This window comes from Microcebus murinus, chromosome 17, assembly GCF_040939455.1.
Source record: "Microcebus murinus isolate Inina chromosome 17, M.murinus_Inina_mat1.0, whole genome shotgun sequence".
NCBI lineage: Eukaryota > Metazoa > Chordata > Mammalia > Primates > Cheirogaleidae > Microcebus > Microcebus murinus.
The window spans coordinates 1,642,501-1,654,486 of record NC_134120.1 but is presented as its reverse complement, the minus strand read 5'-3'; positions in this window follow the sequence as shown (position 1 = coordinate 1,654,486).

Below are 11,986 nucleotides of genomic sequence, written 5' to 3'. Positions count from 1 at the left end.
GCAGGGCCCTGTGGGTGCAGCGTCTGAGACAAAGAGGAAACAACCAGCCCGCGACGTTGCAGGGGTGCACGGGCGGGCGTCACGTCACGCAGAGCTCTGTGGGCGTGCCGAGGCCCTGGACGTCACTGGGGCAAAGGGAAGTGACGTGGGGGTTTGGACAGGGCGGGGTGACGGTGGGTTTGGGGGATCACTGAGGCTGCTGCGTACAGGGCCGAGTGCAGAGCGGCCGCAGGAGGCTGCAGAAAGCCGGCCAGAGGGCATGTCCTTGGCTCCGGTGAGGGCGTTGCCTTGCACGGGGTCGGTGGTGGCTGGGTGGAGGTCAGGGGTCAGAGTTCAGAGATCACGGAAGCAGGACCAACGGGTCCCGTGAGCGGTGGAGTAGGGTGGTGAGGGGCAGAGTTGCTATAGGGATAACTTCCGAATTCCTGACCGCCGACTATTAATTACCCCTGACTCAGGCCGGTGAGTCGAGTCTCGGCTCACAGCAAAGGAGAGGGGAGTTCTCGCTCGAATCTGCCAACTTTTAAAAATACTGTGTGTATGAGTATCCCCGAATGCTAAAGCCCAATTTATCAAATGAAAAAATAAAGTAACAGCAGTTGTTAAAAATAAATAAAAAATTAAAAAAAAATACCATGTGTTCACAGTTAGATGGGTGAGTTCTCAGCACGAAACCCAGAAATGGAACATTTTTAACAGCATCTTTGAAGCCCTCTGCTTGTTCTTCTCTTCCCATCCCAACATTAAGCCTTGAGAGTTATCTAGAATTTCTTGTTAAAATATTTATTGATATATTTGTAGTTTTACCAGAAATATATACAATTCTCAATAACATTATTTTGCTCACCCTTATATAAATAGAATCATAATGTAGGTCTTTTCCCCACGGGCTTTTTTTGTTCAACATACACCCTTCAGCTTTATGCATGTGGACGCGTGTACATGCTCAACCTCTTTCCCTATGTACAATGTGTACCGTGTCACGTGTGCAGCTGGGCATTTGCATGTGTGCAGACTTTTGCTTGTGCAGAGTTCTGTCACGGCATGTCCCCAGATGGACACGCTCCAGAGCTACTCTGGGCTCTTCACACAAAAGAGAAACGTCCGGGCCACTGGGAAGACCTAACGCAAATTCAGAGGGAAACAGGAGTTGTTCCTCCAAAAGGATGGTGCTCGCTCACACCTGCGTCAGCCGTGTGTGGTTCCCGCCGGCTCCCGCGGACACGCGGTGTCTTCAGGTGTGTTGATCTGAGGAAGACGGGAAATGCTACCTCATTTATTTGTCTTTTTAAATACTTCTCAATTAAATTCTATATGGTGCTACATATAAGTATTATATTTCATTATATTTATTCTTAGGTATTTTATTATTTTTCAGTCATTTCAAATATTGTGTTTCTACTTGCTTCTGTGATGTAGGAATACAACTGACAATTGCATGTTAATGTTATTCTTGCATCATTCCCAAGCTAGTTTATTAATTTTAATAATCCATAGAACCTGTTGGTTTTATTAGGTAGGCAATCATAAATTTATTTCTCCTTTTCCAATGCTTATAATTTACTTTCTTATCCTATTGCTTTGGAAAGGAGCTCTATAAAATTTGAATAGAAGTCTTGACAGTAGGTATTATTTTGTTATCTCTGATTCTAGAGAGAATAATTCATTAATTGAATATATGGTTTTGCTATTATATTTCTACTTTTCCTCAAACACTGAGGCACGTTTAGCCTTGCTTTGTGTGAGCGTGTAGTCATGAGCTTTTGATCACTGTAGCATGCCCTGTGAGAGCTGTTTAATGTGGAAGCCTCCAGATTAACTCCAATTCTGAACTATCAAAGCATTAGAGTAGTTGGTGGGCCAGTCCTCCCTCCCTTTCTTGTTTCCTCTTCATCTTTTTCCTTCCTTCTCTTCCTCACCCCCAGAGGAAGGACTAAGACAGGTGAGCATACTTACCTCGTCATCAACACTGTTTTCCTCAAGGTCATGCACTGGGGGTTCACATTTCGGGGATCAGTTTTACTGGGGCGTCTGAAATCGGACCTTCCCCCTGCGTTGGAAGGCAGCAGGGTTCCTCCCCCTCCCTCCCTCACTACAACCCTTGACGCCCAAGACCGGCCCCCAGGCACCCCGAGCCCCAGGAGACAGCCAGCCCTGAGCTCGCTCACTCTCCACACTTGCATCGTTTCCGGGCCATACGCACCTTGCATTTTAGTCATTCGCTCGCTTTCTTTTAAATGCACATATGAGTTTTGGGTGTTCCTAGCTGCACAGCCCACCATGTTGCTGGAGAGGGAAAGGTCTCTCTATGCAGTGGACCATATTGCTGGCGAAAGCCACGTATAGAAAACTTAAAATCTTTAAAAAATCCTGCGAGAGTATAAAGAGCGGTGCTCAGTAGACAGCCGAGTGCAGGAATCCAGAGAGCGTCAGAGAGGTGTGGACCGTGGATGTACCTCTGAGCGTCTGAGAGCTCAGGGTGGCGGGGCTGGGCAGGCGTGTGGCCAGAGGACAGAGAGCGCAGGGAGGGGAGCTGTTGGGTCCAGGGTGGCGGCAGAATGAGCACCGGGGAGGCGGGAGGAGGAGGGTACATCTCTGGTAACTTAAAATGAGGTGATTGCTTAAGAATAAAGAAATTGAGGCCGGGTGTGGTGGCTCACGCCTGTAATCCTAGCACTCTGGGAGGCTGACACGGGTGGATCCCTCGAGGTCAGGAGTTTGAGACCAGCCTGAGCAAGAGTAAGGCCCTATCTCTACTAAAAATAGAAAGAAATTAATTGGCCAGCTAAAAATATATATAGAAACAAATTAGCCGGGCATGGTGGCACATGCCTGCAGTCCCAGGTATTCAGGAGGCTGAGGCAGGAGGATCGCTTGAGCCCAGGAGTTTGAGGTTGCTGTGAGCTAGGCTGACACCACGGCACTTTAGCCCGGGCGACAGAGTGAGACTCTCTCAAAAAAAAAAAAAAACAAAAACAGAATAAAGGAGCTGGTGAGTGTGGTGCTGCTGAGTCGTCCGGGCAGGAGGCGCGCTGTTGTCGGCCGGGGCGAGTGAGGCGGACGTCGGGAAGACGAGGAAACCGGCTGGGTCCTCGCCGGGCAAAGACCCTGCTCTTGCGGGCGCAGTGACCGAGGTTGGGGCGAACACGGGTGACGAGTGTGAAACCCCTTTGCAGACACCCGCGGTGGGTTAGAGTAGGGACTGGACGAGAGCCCGAGAGCAACGCGCCCGTCTGAGAGCCCTTTCTTCACGGCGGCTCAGAGGACACCGAGAACGTGGCTGATGCCACAGGACTCCGGGGACGTTCGAGGTCCGGTTTCCCGGCAGAGGCAGAGGGTCTTGAGCTTAGGCTCAGTGGGGTCGGACGGCGGGCCTGTGTTGGGGACGGCAGGGTCTGGGACAGGCGGGTGCTGGGGCTGCGTCTTCTCTGCACGTCACAAGTGAAGTCACTCCCAAGACTCAGCTGTGCGTGAGACCACGCGTCTGCGGCGGTATCGATCCACTGCATCTCGTCGCGACCTCCGTCACCACGCAGCGGGTCTGCAGCCCCGTTCATCTAGGGTTGGCATTTCCCCGAGCAAAGGCAAGCAAAACACAACGCAGGCAAAGGGTGAGGGTGTTGTCTCGCACGTGATGGAAATGACCAGGCCGGACTGAAGCTCAGTGGAGCCACGGACGTGGGGAAAGAGCAGTGTGTGGACCAGGACATCCAGAAGGGTAAGAGGACGGAGGAGGTGGAGACACCGCACCGAGAAAGCTGAGGTTTTCCTATCCTCTGCTGTCGATGAAAGCACTTGCCTTCCCGGGGAGGCTCGTGCTACCCTCCCCGAGCACGCCAGCCCCCGTCACCCTGCGAGGACAGCCCCAGAGGCCGCGCCCGGCGCCAGGACCAGGACCCCCACGGAGGGCACCGCGCCTACCTGTGCCAGGTATGTGCGTCGTCCCCCAGGGGGGCCCTGCTCGGAGAGGGGCCACTGCCACGGCCAGGAGAGCTGTCATCGGCTCTGAGTGTTTGCATGCGAGACACAGAGAAGTGGGGCGTGCGCAGTGGAGCGGAGCGGCCACCAGACGGCAAGTCCTCGAGGAGGCCAGTGAGCACGAACGCGGCAGGCGGTAAGCGGGCGGGAGGAGCTCGGCGCGGTGGCTGGTGCAGCCCCCAGGGAGGGAAGGGCTCCCAGGGAGCGACCCCCGCCCGCTGCTGGGCGTCCACACGCACCTGCTCTCCTGCTGCCATGGTGCCCAACCCCGCAGGTCCCCACACTGTGGCTTCACCCCGGGAGGAGGCCCCTGCTACTCTTCCCCGGCGACCTCAGCGGCCGTTCCTGAGCTTTTCTATTTCACGAGAACTCTATAAACAGCACCGTTCTTTTAATTAAGGTCACCGAACTGGGCCCAGGTTCCCTGAAAAGAGCACAACTAGAGGAGTGCTCCCAACGCTGTGCTCGCTGGCACAGGGCAGGCACCGTGCGTGGGTGCCCCGCTCTGCACCCAGGCCCCAGAGCCCGGGCAGGGGCTGCCTGTGACCGGAGCTTCGTGGAGCAGGGGCTTCCTGTCCCCATCGGGCGGGAAGTCCCGCTGGGATGTGCATAACCAACACCGCGTCCACAGCGGTTTTGGCTTTCTGGCATTTGGGCTGGGGAGGGACTTTCGAGTAGCTGTCCTGTCCATGTAGCTCTGGTGGCCACACCCTACAGCCACCGTGTCAACCCAAACAGCCCCACACGGGGCCCCATCACCCCTGGAAAGGCAAGGCCTTCAGAGACCATTTGACTTTTCTTAAATGTTCGGGAATTTTCAGCTCATTTGCTAACCAGGTATGGCCCACAGACGTGAAATATTTCAGCATGGTGTTGAGGGCGTTGAGGGATGGGTCATGCCTCACCACAGTGACTCTTTGCCTATCCTTGTTGGGTAGAGAACATATATGAAATATATATATATATACACACACATACACACACACCAAATACTGTGTTTGGTCTTTACGTGAATGTTATTCTGGCCCCCAAAATATATCTTCTGTACGTTAACAGAAAAATCTCACGGATGACATGCGATGTTTAAATTTGGTCCCATATAGCTCCCGAAAACGCCCCTGCGGGAATCGGGCACGCTTACTTTCGATGGATGCCATCAGGGACGTGCCAGAGCTGAACAGACACCACAGACTCTGCCTTGGGGCAGACAGTGGCCACGGGCTGCCTGCGCTTGTGTTTTGACTTGGTAGAAACAGTGTAGGCTGCCTGACCTTTTATCTTATTCCAAGACCAACCTTTCTAGGTCCCTGGAGAGAGGGGCATCATCAAATCGAAAAGCCGAACAGATCCGAGCAGTTGGATGTGGCCGGCCCCGGAAACGCTGACTCACGCGCAGGCGGGGCCAACGGCCTCCCAGGGCGGAGGAGGCCGGGAGCCAGGAGGGCCCGGGCCGTGTGGTGGCCTCTGCACCGTGCACTGCATCTCCCTCTCAGGAGGAAGGCGGTGAGCCTCCAGGTCAAGGTCGCCGTGAAGGTCGGGGGAGCGAGTTGCTGGCGTTCCATGGCACTGCCTTTCAATCTCCCGGGTCGGGGATAGAGATCTTCAGCTCTTAGCCACACTGGTCTCTCCCCTGCACAATCAACTGACAAGCACAAGTAATTTCCCGCTGTGATCCCTTCAGCGATATCCTGAACAGAGAAGAAAATAAAAAGGGGGGGGGGGACTGCAACAAACAAAAATACCCCTTAAGTGCTCTGTCTAGAAAGAGAGAGGAGATTTCAGTTAACACATGTTAAATGCTTTCAGCTACCATTCCTTTCAACTTAGAAATTATTTATTTATTCTTTCTAATTCTCTAAAGCATTCGCTCTCCCGAATTGCACATGTGTGACCTATTATCTCTTTTCTGCTTTACTTTTATTGCACAGAGCAGAAAAAAAAATGAACATATGTTTTCCCATTTTATGCAACTCAGAAATCTCTAGCCATTTAATATGGACTGATAAATTAATGAATGAAGCGGAATAAATTAGCAAAAGGCGATTCTCTGGAATGGAGCTTGGAGCTTCATATCACGCTGTGGGACGCCGGCTTTTCCCCCAGCGAGTAAGTTGTACTTGCAGTTAGACGTTGAGCAGATTAGGTCAGAAGAAGCAGCGGCCTCTTTCTGGTTTCCACCTTCCCGGCCTTGGCCGGGGCCACTGGACGGTGGGAGAGGGGTGGGTAGCCTCTGAAATTGCGGGTTTATTTAGAAAGGGCAAGCGAAGCTAGAGAAATTCTTTGTGTTGCCTCTGATTTTTCATAGCCTAAGATTATTGGTAAGACGGCATTTTCCGGGTCATTCCGATGCAATGGTAGCAGTGGAGGTTAGCCAGTGCTTCCCGAAAAGCTTGCGGCACTACGCTGAGTATTCGGCAGTCACGCGGAGAGGTAGGTGCCCCGTCCCTAGTTTAGTGACATTCCCTCTGAGGCTTAGAGAGTTTAGGGAAATTGCTCAAGCTCGGGCTAATTTTCTATCGTACTGTGTTCCCTTGCAGATGTCATATGCTGTCTGACTGCATCAAGCTCTGGCTTCCTACCTGGCCAGTGTCCTTGGAAAGTCACTGGCGGTCGGAAGAACTGGCTACAAGGCTATTTCCAGTACACCAGCCTTTCCCCCAACTACCACCACCAAACACTAAAAAAAATGTGAGAAGGTGAAAGGATACATCGCATCGTGGAATTTTATGCCATGAGTGTGTCAAGTAAGGAAGATGCTTTTCAATAATCTACAAAAAATTTAGAAAGAAACCTTCTTAAGACTGTGTTTATTTGCTGTTTTCTTTCCTTGTTTGCTGTGGGATATCCGTGTGTGTAGTTATTTAAGCCTCTGTAATCAATTTTTGCATGCAGAAGAAAACAAAAACAGCAACCACCATGCATAGCTAGAGCATCCGAGGTGAAAATGTCAATAATAGCAACAACAAAGCGTCTGAAACCAGGGGGGGTGGGAGGATGGAGGGACCTTCAAGGATGTTGCCAGGAAAAACAAGGGTTGTTCAAGGCCACGTGAAGTGGCCTCCTAAAATGTTTTTGAAAATTAGGGTAATGATGGGAGATAATAAGAACCTTATAAAAATAGCTATAGATTAAGGTTAAAAACTCCCAGGATCTAGAAGAAAAAAAAAGTATAAAACATAAAAAAAAAATGTTCAGTTGAGGTGCTTGAAGGGTTAGAGACATTTTGTTAATCAATAATACAACAATGACATTTTGTTTTTGTAGACCATAAGATCTCCTGTGCTTTTGGCCACAATTAAAAAGAAAGCACATTATGAAAAAAAATAATAATTCCATTTAAGAATATATGCATATATCATAGAATGGGGCCATCGCTGTCTATGGTTTTATGATCAAACACAAAAGGTCTTATTTATTTATCCAGGGAACACCTCATTCCACTTTCTCCACAGAATACCCCCTCAGGAATCAACGCCACGCCTGCGACCCAGCCCAGGTCTCATGACCCCTTGTGTGGAAGACAGCTGGAATATAATTATAAAAAGTTAGGGCCAGTGCCTAAGTTCTGTTTTAGGTGGCAGGGAATTTAGACCTTCAAGTCTCTTCCTCCACAAAACTCATGGAGTGATTGTTTGAAGTAGAACATTACATTCAGCTAAATTAGCTGAGTTACAGAAATTAAAGAATGGTGGAGGCCTCGGAAGATGACGGACCCAACAGCCATTTTGCACAGGTGAGGAGGCAAGGCCGGGACGGGGAACAGGTCCTCCAGGCCTCGCCACCCACAGGTGGAATTTGAACTGGAATCTCCGATTGTTCCCAGCTCAGAGTAAAAGTTGCCCCGGCACCTCCTATTGTTTTAAAAAGTGATTTGGTGGTTGGTTATCTCTGTTGGATTTTTTTTTTTTGCATTTACATGGAGACGGATGTAGATATCGGTCAGGTATTTTGGGGGCAGAGAAGGACACCTTGGTTGTGAACTGAAAGATAGCATTCTACTGCACGCACAAGGCACCAAGTAGTCAACCGGGGTTAAGAATCCAGCTCTCAAAATAGAAATGAGCTGTGGTCAAGCAGTAGGGCTGTTTTGGTTTGGTTTGTTTTGTTTGTTGTTGTTTTGTTGTTGTTGCTGTTTTTAACCAGGCGAGAAGAGAAATTGGTTTGTTTTTGACGGGTCCGCTCTGACCTGCCGATCGGCGTGTCTTCTGCTCTCGCCTTCATCAGCTAATCAACAGTCTTCTCTTGTTTGCAGCTAAACCAGAATCTTGACTGACAGTTTCTAAAGAACTTGAAAAGTTCCTTTGTTGACACCACGTTGGGGGTTGCGAATATGAATAAAGAAATGGGACGTAAGTAAAAATAGGGTCATTGATATTTCTCAGGGGGGCAGGGTGGCATTTCTGCCGGGGTCCCTGATTAGTGGCTTCATTGTTGCTGGTTTATTAGCTCCGATGAGATCAATATATGCACCAGGACCCGAGGGCTTTCCCGGATAATGTTCCTTGCAGCGCTATTGTGTTTACATCAGGGCAAGGTGGGCCGCCTTCTGATGTCACATTCAGCCATGATGGGTCAAATTACCTTTTATTTAAGAAAAATCAAAATTTCCCTTTCGGACATTTGGTGAATGACAGGCTTGACCTTTCTCGGTTTGTTTTCCAGTTCATTGTACGCGGGGCCCTGCTGGCAACGCAAAGGATATTTCCTTTCTGCTCTCGCACCCCAGTCTGACCTCTCTATGATGAGACCGAGACAATGCGAGTTCAGAGGCTTCTGTTGTGCAGGTCGGAATTCAGCATCTCCCCGCACAATGTCCCTGCGTGTGACACTGGGCAGGGATGCGGCTCCTTATCTCCTCCTGGGCCCCATCGTTCACCTTAGAATTATCATCGTGGCAACATTTTCGGCATCAAATCATGAAAAATAGCAAACACACTGCAGTTCTAATTTTTAGGGTTAGACAGAGTGCCTGGTTGTTTTCATTTTGTTTGTTTGTTTGCTTTTTTTACCCTAAAACTTCACGTCATTGTGGCATTTTAACTCTGGCTTTTAATGGTATGGCATAGAGGCATGAAAATTCTTTAGTGCTTATTTCACCTCTGGCCTTAACATGCCTTTGTTTTTTACCTGGACTCGATTCACGTGAGCTTCCCTGCACATTCCGCTCTCTCTTGCGAACGTGCCATCTTTCCCCCAATGAGCTTCCAGCAGGTGTCATTGAGACACCAATTTATTGGAGCTGTTTTCCCCCAGAACACTTCTTTGGCTTGATTATAGAGAGATTCTGATTAAAATCCTTTGAGTGGGAAAAAACAAAACAAAACAAAAAAACCAACTGAGGATGTTGCCTTTTTGCATACGAGTCCGGGCTAGCAGGCAACGCTACGTATTTTCAGTCTTGGGGTGAGCGGTAATCAGCACAGTATGTACTTCCTTTCAGCCAGGCAATGGGTGACAGGTCCCTATGTAAATCTGTTGACACTGTACATGGTAAACGTCAACAAATTCCAAATAAAGTCAGCTAAACAAGCTAGTGTAAGAAGTGCGCCGTACATAAATCAGAAGGTTGTTGCTGTCAGGTTGAGGATATGGGAGCTGCGTGTGACTCACAAACACACACCTGCGCTCCGGCCTGAGGAAGCGCCAAAGATTCGCCACCACACGCCTTGTCACAGCTCGCGGGCCGCAGAGGCTATTCAAGGTCACTTACTCCAACTCCCGGTTTCACCGAGGAAGGCGAAGACGCTGGATGGGTCTCTCACCTGGTCCAGGCTGTCGGTAGCTGGACATGGTTCTGGAACCAGAAACAGGTCCAGTGAGTCTTCCTCCGGCGTCTGACACTATCAAAATAAAACAGTACAAGGGAGCCAGATATGAAAGTGCCGCTTGCAACACTAAACATTTCATCGTTTTCGGGTGATGTGCCTTCTTTGTGTTCATAGGGATGAGATTTACTTTGTTCAGTTTTCAAGTCGCAGATTTTATTTGGGCCTGTGACTGTCAGGAGAGATTTGCCGCCCACTTTGGGGTGTGCGGAGGGGAAGAGAGCTTGCAAGTGTGCAGGACACGATTGCAAAGGCCTTAAAACGTGGTATGGCCGGGCGCGGTGGCTCACGCCTGTAACCCTAGCACTCTGGGAGGCCGAGGCGGGCGGATTGCTCAAGGTCAGGAGTTTAAAACCAGCCTGAGCAAGAGTGAGACCCCGTCTCTACTATAAAATAGAAAGAAATTAATTGACCAACTAAAAATATATAGAAAAAATTATCCGGGCATGGTGGTGCGTGCCTGTAGTCCCAGCTACTCGGGAGGCTGAGGCAGGAGGATCCCTTGAGCCCAGGAGTTTGAGGTTGCTGTGAGCTAGGCTGACGCCACGGCACACTAGCCCGGGCGACAGAGTGAGACTCTGTCTCAAAAAAAAGAAAAAAAGTGGTAATGGACGGATAAAAATCTCCTAGAAATGCCAATGGAACTCAATTTTTTAAAGATTATGCTTGAAGTAGCATTTCCTTACAAAGCTCCAAACTTGGCAAAAGAATGCTTTCGATGTCCGTATAAATTGATAGAGTCATGCTTTGTAGGTTTATCAAATCAAAGTTTCAAATGTCATTTTTCTCAGCATCCTAAAAGATGCTACCGCTTCAGCCTGGTTCTCTGAGGACGCTTGCTGTAGACCCCGGGAGCCCCTGCTCAGGGGAGGCCCCCCGGGAAGGAACCGGTCAGCACCCCATCGCGTCTCAGGGACCAGGGACCTGCCCTGTGGCCACGGCAGCGCCGGTCAGTCAGCTGAGGACTCTCCCTGCAGAGCCCTGACCTTCCCGACGTCTAGAGTCATTTGCAGATGTAAGTTGTGTTTCTAGTCCTGTTTTCATGGTTAAAATGGCAAGTGTTAGAAATATAAATATTTTTATTCTCAAATATTTTACAGAAATGGTGGAAAATGTATTCTTTTTAAACATAAAGTTTACTTCAGAACCAACGGGAAAGCAGAAAAAAAATTCGTATGTTTGCAAATTTTGGATATTCTTTTCCTATCAATAGCACTGATAATTGCTTGGTTTTGATTATGCAATACAATATGGCTATACGGATCCATTTATATGTAGGAGAACTCTATATCGTGATCCCTAAATTTTGCATAATGAATAATTGAATTCTTATTAGGAACTATAGTTTAGTTACAATCTGGACCAATCAATAACTGGGGGATAGAAAATATGACTAGCTAGTTTTTACAATCTAATAAAATTTCATATTTTCGTGCTCCCACTCCTGAAACTGCTCCTGTGACTGAAAAATTCCCAGAGGAAGTTTTCCTTCCAGTAAGACGGTGTGAGCCACTGTGGCTGTGGTCACAAGTCCATGTGGTCACGGCGTCCGCGTTCGTCTTGTGTTTCAGATCCCAGCAGATTGCCATTCTTGCAAACGTGAGTGTCTCATGTCCTTTACTTTTATAAACAGCAAATGGTTCTTAGAATGTGACAGTTTTGTCCTGTCTTTAATAGGGGAGACTGGGAGGAAACCATGGCTATGTTTCTGTACTGCTTTTGGAGACAGCGGGTCAGGAAGAAGGGTAAGAGCGAAGTCTGTGTCACTCCTTGTGCTGAATTGTTCTGGTCGTTGTTACATAGCACACGATTCCCAAGTGAATCAGGTTATGCCATTTGTAATGCAAATCAGATACTGAGTAGATCCGTGGTTTACGTGATACTAAATAAAATGAAATTTATGCACGTAGAATTCCGAAATTTATCCATTCATTTAATAAATATTTATTCAGCACTACTCTTATCAAGCATGGCTCTGAACATCAGGGTGTCATTATTATTATTCCAGAGATGGGGTCTTACTTTGTTGCCCAGGGTGGTCTCAAACTCCTGGCCTCAAGCCATCCTTCTGCCTCAGCCTCTGGGGTAGCTGGGACTAAAGGGTGTCATCTTGAATAAGATTGTGAAGTTCCCGTTTTCATAGAATTTACTCTCTAGTAATTTTATTCAAGAGATTTAGCATT